Genomic DNA, 15,613 nt, shown 5'->3' on the forward strand with positions numbered 1-15,613 from the left:
GATGCATGTTGTTGTGCTAACTAATAAAATCCTGGAGCAAGTTTTTCATCTGAGCTTTGGCCAATGTGATTTGGTTCATTCAAGATAATCATCACGAACTGCACTTGAGTTTTCTTTCTTGCTTTGGCATTGATTTTATCCGCAAAAGAGAGTTTGCCATGATTCTGCGTGTCTTTGCTATATTAAACACACCATTGAATGTGGTCAGGCTTCACCAAAGCTATTGAGATTGTTGATTTTGATTTTAAATTTTTGATTTTTATCAACAATAACCCCTGAAAATCTGGTTGGAAAGTTTGAGGTTTTTTTTGATGTTCTAACACTCTGTATTGGCAATATGTTTTCTAATGTTAGCTGTGCATTTTGCTTCAAGCATGCAGCTTTCAAAATGTAGAAACTGTGCATTATCTACTGTCTGATCGCATTTGTTTGTGAATATGTAACATAACAAGTCAGGGACTGGGATAACTTGGGGGGGGGGGGGGAAAGAACAGATCCATAAGAATGCAGGCAGCAAATGGGGTCTTTGAGTCACATAAAGTGGATGTTGATGGAACTGGATAAAGACTTTTAAATAATTGAAAATGTTCTAATTTGCCAATCATAGTAACCAAAAAAAAACTCTGAACTGAACCAAAAATAAAAACCAAGCAATCCAAGCCCTTAATGGATGTTATTCCTATCACCTTCTTGAGCTTTTCTGATGTTATGACACCAGGAAATAGGAAAGCATCAAAAGATCATGGACACACTCTGAGCTCACGATCGACCCTGTTGTGACCTTGCAGCTTATTGCACTGCACTTTCTCTGTAGCTGTGACACTTTACTCTGTACTTTTATTGTTTTACCTGTACTACCTCAATGCACTCTGTACTAGCTCAATGTAACTACTGTGTAATGAATTGACCTGTCAGATCGGTATGCAAGACAAGTTTTTCACTGTACCTCGGTACAAGTGACAATAATAAATCAATTCCAATACCAATACCAATACCACAGCATGTAGCTGGATGTGGATGTTTTTGGGATGGTCTGGTGAGATACAAAAGGATGTGGGTGACGGAAGGAATGTCACTTTGTTTGGTTTGGGACTTCCTATCAACCCCATCTTCGCAAGAAACATGGTGTTGCTCAAACATCCAAAACCTGCTGGTAAATTTAAGGAATTTAGCAGCCTGTACAAAATGGTAACAGCAGCAAATCCCTTCCGTGTTTATGGTGGGCAAGCATTATGCTTTAAAACAGATTGAATGATCCATAAATTCATCATAAGCTAACTCTGGACAACAGCAACCACTGGATGTAAGGCATGGCACACAACAGCTGTGATGTCTGCTGCCACACCCAGATGTTAACATTGCTCCTGAGTAACAGTTCAACCCTCAACCATTCTAGCACACCCCCTCCACCCTCCCAGTCCCCACTTTCTTGAGATGTCTCTGAACCAACACTGATAATTTCAACTGGAATGTTAAAAATGAGTGAAATATTAATTTATGGTGTTTGAGGCGAGAAAATAAAAGGTTTTGTCCTGAAAATCATATACTGAATGCACTGTGGGGAGTTATCAGGCTTCCCTTGGTAGAAATCCCTTGTTTGTTATAGGGATTGTCTTTTTAGGACTGGGGTCACCGGAACGGTCCCATTCTTTTCTCCCTGCATTAGATGATGGTTCCTCACTCTCCATATCTGGGGTTAAGGTTTTTAGTAGATTGAGAAAAGTACAATTTAATGAGTACAATTCACCTATTATTGTCTTCTCTTCTAATCTCTTGCATCTGACCTCATCAGGTTCTGCAAATCCAGGTGCCCTTTTCAAATTAGCCAGACAAAATTGCCCCTTGTCCACTTTCAGCAGGTCCATTCAATAAAGCAATCAGCGCAGAAACAAAGAAAAATAGGAACAGGAGGAGGCTACACAGCCCTCCGAGCCTACACCGCCATTCGATATGATCATAGTTGATCTGGACAAAAATGTAGGCAAATGGGATTAGTGTTGGTGGGCAAAATGGTCGGCATGGACATGGTGGGCCGAAGGGCCTGTTTCTGTGCTGCATGACTCTGTGACTTGATCTCAATACCTATTCTCCCCACCTCGTGTCTTTTGTGTGTGGAAGTATATCTACCTCCTTGTTAAGTACATTCAGTCACCGGGTCTCCACCACCCTCTGTGACAGAAAATTCACAGGTTCACAGACTTCTCCTTATCTCAGTCCCAATGCCTTACCCACATTCCAATACTGGGACCCCCTCACTCTAGGCTTTCCAGCCAGCAGAAGCATCCTCTGCACCTCCAGTCTGATTTGCCCTGACAGAATTTTGTATATTCCTGATTTGTCTAAATTCTGGTGAATAGAGGCCTAGTCAACTGAATCTCTCCTTGTACAACAGTCCTGCCATCCCAGGAACCAATCAGGCGAACCTTTGCTGCAGTCCCTCTGTATATGTTTAATCAGGCAAGCTTTTGTAAGGAGACCAAAAGTGCACAGTTCTCCAGATGTGGTATCATTAAGGCCTGTATAATTGTAGTAGACATCCTTGCTCCTGAATTCAGAACTTCTTGCAATGAAACCAACATACTGTTTGCTTTATAAACAACTTGTTACACCTGTATGTTGGCTCTCAAGTGACCGGTGTACAAGGACACCCAGGTCTCTTTGTACATCAACATTTCCCAATCAGACTCACCTTGTAATCAGCAGGCTGTCCAGGACAAGCAAGCTCCCCAGAATGGGGAGATCATCTCTGGAGTAATAACATCTCCTCCTAACTGACAATCAACACAGGCTCACTTCAAGGATGCGTGCTTAGCCCACTGCTCTACTCTCTCTACACTCATGACTATGTGGCTAAGCACAGCTCAACCGTTATCTATAAATTTGCCGATGACACCACTGTTGTTGGCAGAATCTCAGATGGCGATGAGGAGGCGTACAGGAGTGAGATAGATCGGCTGGTTGAGTGGTGTCACAACAACAACCTCGCACTCAGCGTCAGCAAGACCAATGAACTGATTGTGGACTTCAGGAAGGGGAAGTTGGGAGAACACACATGAGTCCTCATTGAGGGGTCAGCGGTGGAAAGGGTGAGCAGCTTCAAGTTCCTGGGCATCAACACCTCAGAGGATCTGTCCTGGGCCCAACACATTGATGCAATCACAAAGAAGGCACGCCAGCGGCTCTGCTTCGTTAGGAGTTTGAGGAGATTTGGCATGTCACCAAAGACACTTACAAATTTCTATAGATGTACGGTGGAGAGCATTCTGACTGGTTGCATTACCGGTTGGTATGGAGGCTCCAACATGCAGAAGGTTATAGACTCAGCCAGCTCCATCACAGGCACAACCCTCCCCGCCATCGAGGACATCTTCAAGACGTGGCACCTCAAGAAGGCGGCATCCATCACTAAGGACCCTCACCATCTGGGACATAGCTTCTTCTCTTTTCTACCATCAGGGAGGAGGTACAGGAGCCTGAAGACCCACACTCAATGAATCAGGAACAGCTTCTTCCCCTCTGCGATCAGATTTCCGAACAGTCCATGAACCTGTGAACACAGCCTCATTATTCCTTTTTTTTGCTCTATTTATTTATTTTTGTAATTTATAGTAGTTTTATGTCGTTGCACTGTACTGCGGCCAGAAAACAACAAATTTTAGATTATCTCAGTCAGTGATAATAAATCTGATTCTGATTCGCTGGAGTGGACCACCAGACTGGTTTTGGCAGAGAAACTATTGCTTCAGGACACTGGTCTCCTGATTATACACACAGCATGTTTCCCATTGGAGGAGTCATCTGCTATTGTGCGCAAAGCACACACTGATGCTAAGAGTTGGGCATCCAGGGGATATTCCTTGTCTCCAATCAGCCTGCTGTGAGTCTGGCACAATCATCAACCTTGACGCACAAGAAGTAGAAGCAAGACTAGGCCACAGAGCCTCTTGGGCTGTTCGGATCATAGTCAATCTACCTTGGGAAACTCGACTTCCCTACCCTCACCTTCACACGTTCAATCTCTGACTCTTCCCATCCTTTTCTGGATCACTCAGGAGATAGGCTAACTACTGACATCAATTACAATCCTCCTGACTGCCATGGCTGTCTGGCCGATTTTTCCTCCCTCCCTGCCTCCTGTACGGACTCCATTCCACTCTCCCAGTTCCTCTGTCCCTGATGTATGTGCTCCGATGACGAGACATGCTGGCTAGGTGCCACTGAAGTGCCACCCTTCTTCCTGAGCCGTGGATTCCCTGCTACCATTGTTAGCAAATCTTTGAGTTTATCTCATCCATTTCCCCTACCCCTACTCTTGTCCCCTCTGGGACAGAATTCTCCTGGTCCTTACCATCTACCCCACCAGCCTCCACATTCAACAGACCATTCTTCACAATTTCCACCAGCTTCAAAGAGTTTCCACCACCAGGGACACCTTCCCCTCTCCACCCCTTTGAGCATTTCACAGGGACCATTCCCTTTGCAACTCCAAGGTCCACCCTTCCATCCCAACCAACTACCCCTCCCCCTTCTTACGTCACTTCCCCTTTGTAACCACAGGCGATGCAACACTTGATCCTTTCACCTCTTCCCTTCCCACCATCTGGGAACCCAAACAGTTTCTTTTCCCCCAGGTGAAGCACTGATTCACTCGCACTTCTTCCAATCGAGTGTACGATGCAAGTGTTCACGATGCGGTCTCCTCAACACTGGAGAAACCAAACACAGATCGGGTGATCGTTTGAGGAGGACCTGTGTTTAGTCAAAAATGAAAAACACGGCGATGCTGGAGGAACTCAGCAGGCCGGGCAGCATCTGTGCAGTAAAGCAAGCAGTCAACGTTTCGGGTCAGGACCCTTCTTCAGGACTGAAGATAGGAAAAGGGGAAGCCCAATATATAGGAGGGAAAAGCAGAGCAGTGATAGGTGGACAAAGGAGGGGAGGCAGGGAGGGCATAGGGTGGTGATAGGTAGATGCAAGTGATGGGCAGGTGCGGGAGAGGAGGGGAGAGCAGATCCACTGGGGGATGGGTCAAAGGTAAGGAGAGAGAGGGAAACAAAAGGGTAGAGAAAAAGACGCTAGGAAAGGGAAGCAGCATGGTGGTGGGGGGGGGGGGGGGGTGTTGTGGTTAAGGAGGGTGGGGAATTACCTAAAGTGGGAGAATTCAATGTTCGTGCCATTAGGCTGCAAGGATCCAAGATAGAAAATGAGGTGCTGTTCCTCCAGTTCCTCTAGTTCACCTGTGTTCAGGCCACAGGGGCGACCCTGAACTTCCCGTTGCCTGTCACTTCAATTCCTCATCCCACTCCCACTCTGACCTACCGGTCTGTGATGTCCTGCACTGTCACTCTGTTCTCAGAGCTGTGAGCCTTGGTGTGGAATTAATCTTCCTCCAATAACGACATCAATGATCAAGACTATACACTAATCTGGATGTGGGCCCATCAAAGTTAAAATGGAACTTGAACTAGCTGGAGCAACACAGAAAATGCTGGAGGAACTCTGCGGGTCAAGCAGAATCCATGGAGGGAAGTGGACAGTCGACATTTCGGGTTCCTCAGGACTGGAAAGAAAGAGGGGAGATAGCCGGTATAAAGGGTGGGGAGAGAGGGTGGAGCAAGATCTGGGCGGGTGATTGGTGGATCCAGGTGAGGGGGGGGGAGGTGTGATAGGCAGGTGGGAGAGGGGAGAGAGCGGGAATGATGCCAGAAGCTGGGAGGTAATAGGTGGAGGTGACAAAGGGCTGAAGATCGAATCTGAAGGAGCTGCGATCCCCATGTTTCAACTCAATCATTAAACCTCCTGTTATTTGCTGCAAACACAGATTTACCAGTCTGATTCCATCTGTTGAACTGCTTCACCATTCTTTCACCACATGTGTCCACTCTACCGCAGTACTGTGTACCTTGACAAAGCCACTCAAATCAATGTGGCTCCCTACCTAGACAACAAACAAATGACAACAGAGTGAAAGGAAAGTCGCATCAACTTACTACCAGGGGCCAATGAGACAAACAGGAGACTGGGTCACGCACCAGTAGCCAAAGGACTGGAAGGGTTGCCACGGAAAGGCAGGGAGGGGAGCAGAACACACAGAATATTTACGAGCAATGTCTGCCACTTCAAAGTCTGCCTTAAACACAACTGTTCAAGCAATGCAGTTAAGAGAACGAGCAAACACAAACAAGGTATCACAATGAAAAATGGGCAGGCACAGTAGCGTGGCGGGTAGCGTGATGCAATTACAGCACCAGCGATTGGGGTTCAATTCCCGCCGCTGCCTGTAAGGAGTTTGTCCGTTCTCTCCATGTCTGTGTGGGTTTCCTCTGGGTGCTCTGGTTGGTATTGGTATTGGTTTATTATTGTCAATTGTGCTGAGGTACAGTGAAAAACTTGTCTTGCATACTGATCGTACAGGTTAATTCATTACACAGTGCAGTTACACTGAGTTAGTACAGAGTGCATTGATGTAGTACAGGTAAAAACAATAACAGTACAGAGTAAAGTGTCACAGCTACAGAGAAAGTGCAGTGCAATAAGGTGCAATGTCACAACAAGGTAGATCGTGAGGTCAGAGTCCATCTCATCGTATAAGGGAACCGTTCAATAGTCTTATCACAGTGAGGTAGAAGCTGTCCTTGAGCCTGGTGGTACGTGCCCTCAGGCTCCTGTATCTTCTACCTGATGGAAGAGGAGAGAAGAGAGAATGACCCGGGTGGTTTCCTCTTATGTTCCAAAGACATACGGGTTAGTAGGTTCACATGGGTTTAAGTGGGCGGCGCAGGCTCGTTGGGCCAGAGCGGTCTATTACCATGCTGTATAAATAAAAGTTTAAAAGTTTTCTAAGAAACTGTGTGAAACAGTAGAGCCAGTAGAGCTGCTGCCTCATAGCTCCAGGGACATGGGTTCAATCCTGACCTCCGGAGCTGTCTGTGTGGAGTTCACACGTTCTCCGTTTCCTTCTAGGTGCTCTGACTTCCTTCCACATCCAAAAGACATGCAGGTTGTTAGGTTAGTTGGCTGCTGTAAACGGGCAGGTGAGCAGGAGCACCTGAGGGTAGTGAATGGAAACAAGATGGAATGAGTGTTGGATTCGTGTCAGTGGATGCTTGATGGTCAGCGCAGACTCGACGGGCCAAAGGGCCTGCTTCTGTCCTCTACAACTCTGTAAACTCTACGGTCTTGATCACTGGATCCCTGCAACTGATTCATGGTCTTATTTTAAATACGGTTGCTCAGTTGTTCATTAAAACTTTACCTCCAGTAAGCCAATTCATTGAATATTACGAACGTTTTTTCCAAGCAGGTGACGTACCCTCAGTGTTTTTTGACCTGCCCTAATTCATCGAACAGACGTTGTAAACTGAAACGTGCAGCTTTTACGATCTTAGGATGTGAAGTTGCTGGCTGGGAGCCCTTGTCTTAAATTGCACAAGTTCTCATTAGATCGAAGGGATGAAAACAGCAGCATCATCCTGGGGGAGGGTGAATTCTGTCTGTATCAGGTTTCTAAATGTCCTCAGGCAAGCATTTGTTCTGAATGTCTTATAGTGTTCATTTACCATTGCTTACTTGTCCTGAGGATCTTATGACTGCTCATCAAGCCACTTGAAACTTTCTCCGAGTCTTTTAATCCACTGAGAACAAGATGCCGACCGCTGTAACTAATTTTACTTTTGATTCTTAACACCTGCAGAAGGAGTATACGAATTCTCTTCCTTTGGGTTAGATTCAATGCCCACTTCGTAGTACTGCCTCACTTGAACTGGTAAAATTGATTAACTTTCGTTCGGTAAAAGCCTGTCATTGATTGAAGTTGTCTGTGGGCCAGAGGTGAAGCAATTGCTCTGGAAACTACTTAGCTGGGATATTTGAAGAATAAAATATCCTCTTTTTCTCCTGAATTATTAAAATATTTTGAAAGTTATTATAAATTTATTGTCTTTGAGTCATACAACAAGCAAACCATCCCTTCAGGCCATTGCATCCATGTAGTTCTGTAATCATGGTAGGCATGGTAGTGTAGCGGTTTGCGTAACGCTATTACAGCACCAGTGATCCGGGTTCGATTGCTTCCACTGTCTGTAAGGAGTTTGTACGTTCTCCCCGTGTGTCTGCGTGGGTTTCCTCTGGGTGCTTCAGTTTCCTCCCACATTCCAAAGATGTACGGGTTAGGAAGTTGTGGGCATGCTATGTTGGCGCCGGAAGTGTGGTGACACTTGCAGGCTGCCCAGAGAACACTCTACGCAAAAGATACATTTCACTGTGTGTTTCAATGTGCATGTGACTAATAAAGAAATCTTATCTTGTCTTACATAGAAACATAGAAAAACTACAGCACAATTCAGGCCCTTTGGCCCACAAAGCTGTGCCGAACATGTCCCTACCCTAGGCTTACCCATAGTCCTCTATTTCATTCAGCTTCATGTACCTATCTAACAGTCTCTTGAAAGACTCTATCGTATCAGCCTCCACCACTGTTTCTGGCAGCCCATTCCACACACTCACCACTCTCTGAGTAAAAAACTTACCCCTGACATCTCCTCTATATCTACTCCCCAGCACCTTAAACACATGTCCTCTTGTGGCCATCATTTCAGCCCTGGGGAAAAGCCTCTGACTATCTACCCTATCAATACCTCTCATCATCTTATACACCTCTATTAGGTCCCCCCTCATCCTCCGTCGCTCCAAGAGAAAAGGCCGAGTTCCCTCAGCCTGCTTTCATAAGGCAAGCTCCGCATTCCAGGCAGCATCCTTGTAAATCTCCTCTGTACCCTCTCTATGGCTTCCACATCTTTCCTGTAGTGAGGCGACCAGAACTGAGCACAATACTCCAAGTGGGGTCTGACCAGGGTCCTATATAGCTGCAACAATACTTCTTGGCTCCTAAATTCAATTCCCCGATTGATGAAGGACAATACACCATATGCCTTCTTAACCACAGAGTCAACCTGTGCAGCTGCTTTGAGCGTCCTATGGACTTGGAACCCTAGATCCCTCTGATCCTCCACACTGCCAAGAGTCCTACCATTAATACTATATTCCGCCAACATATTTGACCTACCAAAATGAACCACTTCACACTTATCTGGGTTGAACTGCATCTGCCACTTCTCAGCCCAACTTTGCATCCTATCTATGTCCCTCTGTAACCTCTGACAGCCCTCCAAACTATCCACAACATCCCCAACCTTCATGTCATCCGCAAACTTACTAACCTACCCCTCCACTTCCTCATCCAGGTTGTTTATAAAAATCACAAAGAGCAAGGGTCCCAGTACAGACCCCTGAGGTACACCACTGGTCACCGACCTCCACTCAGAATATGACCCTTCAACAACCACTCTTTGCCTTCTGTGGGCCAGCCGGTTCTGGATCCACACTGCAATGTCCCCTTGGATCCCATGTCTCCTCACCTTCTCCATAAGCCTTGCATGGGGTACCTTATCAAATGCCTTGCTGAAATCCATATACACTACATCTACTGCTCTCCCTTCATCAATGTGCTTAGTCACATCCTCAAAAAATTCAATCAGGCTCGTAAGGCAGGACCTGCCCTTGATAAAGCCATGCTGACTATTCCTAATCATACTATACCTCTCCAAATGTTCATATATCCTGCCTCTCAGGATCTTCTCCATCAGCTTACCAACCACTGAGGTAAGACTCACCGGTCTATAATTTCCTGGGCTATCCCTACTCCCCTTCTTGAATAAGGGAACAACATCCGCAACCCTCCAATCTTCCGGAACCTCTCCCGTCTCCATCGATGACGCAAAGATCATCGTCAGAGGCTCCGCAATCTCCTCCCTCGCCTCCCACAGCAGCTTGGGGTACATCTCATCTGGATTATCTTATTTTATCTTATCTTGTCTTAATCAGTTTTGGATATGAAGGATCTAAATCAGAAGGTCATAGGTTCAAATCCCACTCCGCTGAATTGAAGACAATGTACATAGAACATAGATCAGTACAGCACAGGAACAGGCCCTTTGGCCCACCATGTCTGCACTGACCACGATGTCAATCTAAACCAATCCCATCTGCCTGCCTATGGGCTGTATCCCTCTATTCCCTGTCTGTTCATGTGCCTGTCTAAATGCTCCTTAAATATTGCTATTGTATCTGCTTCCACCACCTCCCTAGGTAGTGTGTTCCAGGCCCCTACTACTGTATTAAAAACTTGCCTCCTAAATCTCCCTTAAGATGCTCCCCCTCTCACCTTAAACTTATGCTCCTTTTGACATTTAAACCTTTGCCTCTATTTGACATTTCCACCATGGGAAAAAGTCACTGACTGTCTGCCCTATCTGTGCCTCTTATAACTTTATGAACTTCTATCAGGTCTCCCCTTGGCCTCCGATGCTACAGAGAAAGCAATGCAAGTTTGTCCAACCTCTCCTTATCGCTAATACTCTCCCATGCAGGTAACATCTCCACACCTTGTCCAAAGCCTCCACATGGGGCGACCAGAACTGCATACAGTACTCCAAATGTGGCCTAACCAAAGCTTTATACAGCTGTCAACACCCCAACCAATGAAGGCAAGCGTGCCGCACGCCTTCTTTACCACCCTATCTACTTGTGTTGCCACTTTCAGGGACCTGTGGACTTGCAGGGTGACGCCTCAATTCAGTACTGACCAGGAGATGAATTATTGTAGGTCCCATCTTTCAGATGAGATATGAAACCAAATTCGAATGAACCCATACTACTCAGACTGATGTAAAGAGACAGCAGGAGAATTGTTCTGATGTCCTAGCCATCAACCAAAACCTAGCATAAACTATTTGCTCCTATGTCTCCTTTCTCTTTGTGGGAATTTACTGCGTGCAAACTGACTGCCTTGTTTCTGAGTTACACCAATGACTGCAGATCAGCATTACTCGATTGGCAATTTACGGTGTCATGTGATCCTGAAGGGCCCCGTATGATAAAAGTTGTCCCATTGTTCTGCACCCCGTGGCAGAGATTGTTGATGCATAACAATGAGACATGAGAAATAGAAGCAGGAATGGACCACATGTCCTTTTGAATCTGCTCTGCCATTCAAGGAGATCCTGGTGGATCCCAAATCATGTTTCCCTTCCTGTATGATCCCATATATTCCAATTCGTCCAGTGTCCACATAGTTGCTCATCTTAGCTTTGAAGATATCAGAACATTAACAGTCATCTGAGGTAGAGAATTGCAAATGTTTACAACACTCTAATTTCTAGCCCTAAATGTCCAACCCCTCAAACTGGCAGAATGCTCCCCAACTCTACACCATCCGCTGAAGGAAACAGCTTCTTGCCACTTGCCCTGCCTATTCCTTTCCTCTCAGACATCTATGCATAAGATGCAAGAATTACGAATCCTTAGCTTGCTGATCATATTGGATGCCGCTTTTCTCCATGGGTGCTGCCTGGCCTGTTGAGTTCCTCCAGTATCATCGTGTTTTTCATCTATGGAATTCCTGGTCTACTCAGCCACAGTATGGGCCTGTACGTATCACAGGATGAGCAAAAGGACATAAAGGGTTAAGGAAACAGGCAAAAGGTATCAGGCCAGTATCTTGTCACTTAGTAGCAGCCAGGAAAAGAGATGCCTCCTATTGAATTAGCAGTTCCCCTATCTGAGTCAATGTTTCCAGCACAGATGGGGGTCACTCTGTGTCCTACAAGTTGTGTCCCAGCTAAGGTCAGTGCCTTTGGTAGAGGAAGAGCAAAAAGAAAAATTCAGATTCAAGAAAAATACAAAGATTAGAATTTGATGAAGATAATTCTGGAGACTTGGAAATGCAACTGAAGTTGGCCCACAGTTTATGTACTGAGCATTGAGTAGACAGGCCCTGAGGAAAACGATGTGAAGAATATGTTTGCAACTACTTCAACTTCTTTGCATCTGCAGAGTGTGAAAGTATGTCTTTGGCAGCCAGGTTCCTGGTGCACAAGTAAATCAGACAGAGTTCAGTAAAATTAGTGCAAGGTAAATGAGTCTGCAGACAAACCTCAACAGCAGCTGGAGACACAAGTCTCAACATGTCAAAAGGCACAGCTGATGGGGTTATTGGCTCTACCTTTAACTGTAGTGTTGGATTTGAGCCAGAGTTTGGAGATCCTTCCTTCCTGCTGATGCTGTAGAGGGCTGAGAGCTTCTTTGGGAATTTTATTTCACTGAGCAGCGATGTCCCTCTTCCAGCCCCATACTTCTAGCTAATGCCTGTGTCCAGACAGGCTGGAGAAACTCCAAGCCCACCAGTGTTGGGAGATAAAGGCAGAAGTTGATAGATTAGATTCTCTGCGTTTATCCAGCGTCTTCTGACCCACCACTGGCACCCAGGACTTTAGCTCATCTGGAATATCCACCACAAAATTCCTTGCATTTTCTCTCTCTCTTCCTTTAGGATGCCCCTTAAGACCTACCTTTTGCCCAAATATTTAACCATCTGTGTGGGTCTTATCTTTTGTCGTATTTTGCTATTGTGAAGTGTCTTGGGTTGTTAAAAGCATTGTGTCCCCTCAGGGGATTGCGTGTGTTGTGGACGGTGAGAATGCGATTCTTCTCTGAAGTGTTGCGTGGTGCGTTTAGTGGGTGTTTTACTCTGCTGTGTTGTGTGTGTTTCACGGGTGTTTTGTTCACCTTATTTTGCTGCAGTTATGTAGGTGCTTAGTTTATTTTCTTCTCTTTCTGTGTTAGTTGTAGTGTTTTGACATTGGTTGTCCTTTTGTAGTGCTTTTAATTAATAAACTTTTATATGCAAAAAAAACATTGTGTGAATTCTTGTAAATTTTTTAAGTATATGCGCGAATGAAATTACATTTCATGTACCTTCTCTATATATTTTTCCTCCTGCCTTCAATTTTCTTGGTCTGTATTTTGGTACTTCTCAGGTGTTCAGGTGCAGGGATTAGTGTGAAGTCTTGGGCTGAGCAATGTATTGTGTATTTAATGCATTTCTCATTGTGTTGAAGCCTTGAAGTGTACATGAAGGTAAACTTGCAAAACCAAATTTTCTCCAGTTCCCCATCATTCTGAAAGATTATATCAGCAAATTTGCACAACCTTTTCTCTGGGTAACCAGGTAACTGATTCAGAGAGTACTTGCAGAAGCCCATGTATTATTGTAGTCTTGCATTAAACAGCAAATCCTTGGTTTGTTTGCTAATGTGTCCTCATTCGAAGAATACATTCTCCACTGCAGAAAGCGTTGAGGAATGAGAGAGGTGTCTTTGTTATTCAGTCTGGAAAAGGAATGTGATTGCAGCCTTTCTTGGCATAATTCTTAAACCATATACTGGCGTACCAACTCATTTGAATCTGTGAAGAAAACATCTTTATTGCATTTGTGGAATGCAACTTGCAGTGAAGGGCCAGTGTGCAAGGTAACATTACTAGAAGAGGAAGGGTAAACCCGGAAACAGTGCACAGGTAAGGCTCATGATAGGTTTCAAACACAGGAAACTTCCTGCAGGAGGGAAGTTGTATTAATTAGGGAAAGTTTTACCAAAAAAAACCCTTCAGTTGTATCCAGCTTGTACAAATTACCTTCAGATTAGTGCCACGCACTTGGACAAAACAATAAGTGGATCGACAAACAGAAGATAGTTAGCGGTGATGAAGCTGCCAGTTGTACGTCAGTCATCATGTTGTAGGGGTGGGTTTAGTGGCCAGGGTCTGTACTTTACATGATGCATTGTACTCAGTTGCTTGGTTGTAATTTTGGATTCTCTAATTCAAAAGCAATGCAAGTTCAGGTTCAATCAGTTCAATTAATATGTGTAAACACTGTTAACAGGCACAGTTGGCATCTTGTCACCCGTACACTTAATGCCTTTAATTGTGGCACCCTCTTGTGTAAGATTAGAACACGTTTCCTTGTGTATCGGTGGGGAGTGCAGCAATGCACAGTGCCCGCATCCTCCTGCTCATCTACATTGTCTATGCACCTCACTTAAACCATATCCACCTTTCAGTACCACAGCTTACAGTAAGCGATCGCCCTTGGCATCTATTGGCCAAGTTGATTTTACCCTTTATGGAATATACCTGCACTTCACTTCTACAGCAGGGAGGGCCAGGTGTGCTCTAAACCAAGAGGATGATCTGAGTCCCCCTGTGTCACCTCCAGCTGTTGCTCAGCTGCTGACAGCAGAACATCAGTGCCAGTTTAACCGGGATGGCAGAGGCCAGGAGGAATCCTGAGGTGTTCCTGGTAGTGTGTGCAGAGATATCACTAGACCTGGCTAAGCAATGGAACCCTGCTTCAAGACAGCTATTGTATGACTACATGGGTTTCCCTATACTCCAGCTGTGGAATTCCAGCCGATGGAATGGCCTTAGTGGGAACCCTTTGCTGTCTGTCACGGCTCTGGTCTGCTTGAGTAAAATGGAGGACTTGCTGGAGGTTAACAGTGTCATGGCTACTTCTTGCATACCTTGGACTGACCACGTGGAACCTCCGACTGTGGCCACTGTCCGAATGGCAGCTTTAGCCCAGTGTAGACAGACCCAAAGGTGTCTGAAGGCTGAGTGGTTAAGTTACCCACAACAGACAGTCAGGCCTGCATTCTCGGGATGCAGCGATGCAAGGGAGGTAGAGAAGGAAGCTGCAGGATTATTTATGATACCGAATAGAAAGGCTGAGGAGTGCTGAAGGATGAGGGTTTGTGATAAGGGCTTGTTTTTCTGCCCTCAGGTAGTCGAGAGGCTGGAATGCAAAAGAAGGCAATGATGACAACAGGAAAATAGGCCTGAGGAGTAGAAAAAGGAATGAAGCAGTAAAGTAGCTGAGCAAAGACAAAATATCAGCGAGGTTCCACCGTTAAAACATGCAAATTAATGGAAAAGGTGAAACTAAACTGCAAGCACCATAGGAAACATGCTATCTGGATGTATCACGGCTTGGTACGGCAACTGCTCTGCCCAGGACTGCAAGAAACTGCAGAGAGTTGTGGACACAGCCCAGCGCATGACGGAACCCAGCCTCCCCTCCACGGACTCTGTACCTCTCGCTGCCTTGGTGCGAGAGCCCATCAAAGACCCCACCCACCCGGGTCATTCTCTCTTCTCTCCTCTCCCATCAGGCAGAAGGTACAGGAGCCTGAGGGCACGTACCACCAGGCTCAAGGACAGCTTCTATCCCACTGTGATAAGACTTCTTATACGATGAGATGGATTCTGACCTCACAATCTACCTTGTTATGACCCTGCACCTTGTTGTCTACCTGCACTGCACTTTCTCTGTAGCTGTGACACTTTACTCTGTACTGTTATTGTTTTTACCCTGTACTACCTCAATACACTCTGTACCAACTCAATGTAACTGCACTGTGTAATGAATTGACCTGTACGAACGGTATGCATGACAAGTTTTTCACTGTACCTCGGTACAAGTGACAATAATAAACCAATTCCAATACCAATACCAAAGGTCTAGTTACATGTACAGTCCATTCTGAGACAAATTGGCAGTGAGGAGAAGGCAACAAGAGGGAAGGAGTTTGATGCCCAGACTGATCACTACAGAGAATCTCTTAGTTTATTTCGGCAGACTGCATGGTCCATTGCACATTGCCCTTACCCAAGGCTGCAGAGCTGAAGCTGAAGGAGCCGAGTAAAATTGGCTTTG

The sequence above is a fragment of the Pristis pectinata genome, chromosome 15, assembly GCF_009764475.1.
Source record: "Pristis pectinata isolate sPriPec2 chromosome 15, sPriPec2.1.pri, whole genome shotgun sequence".
Lineage (NCBI taxonomy): Eukaryota > Metazoa > Chordata > Chondrichthyes > Rhinopristiformes > Pristidae > Pristis > Pristis pectinata.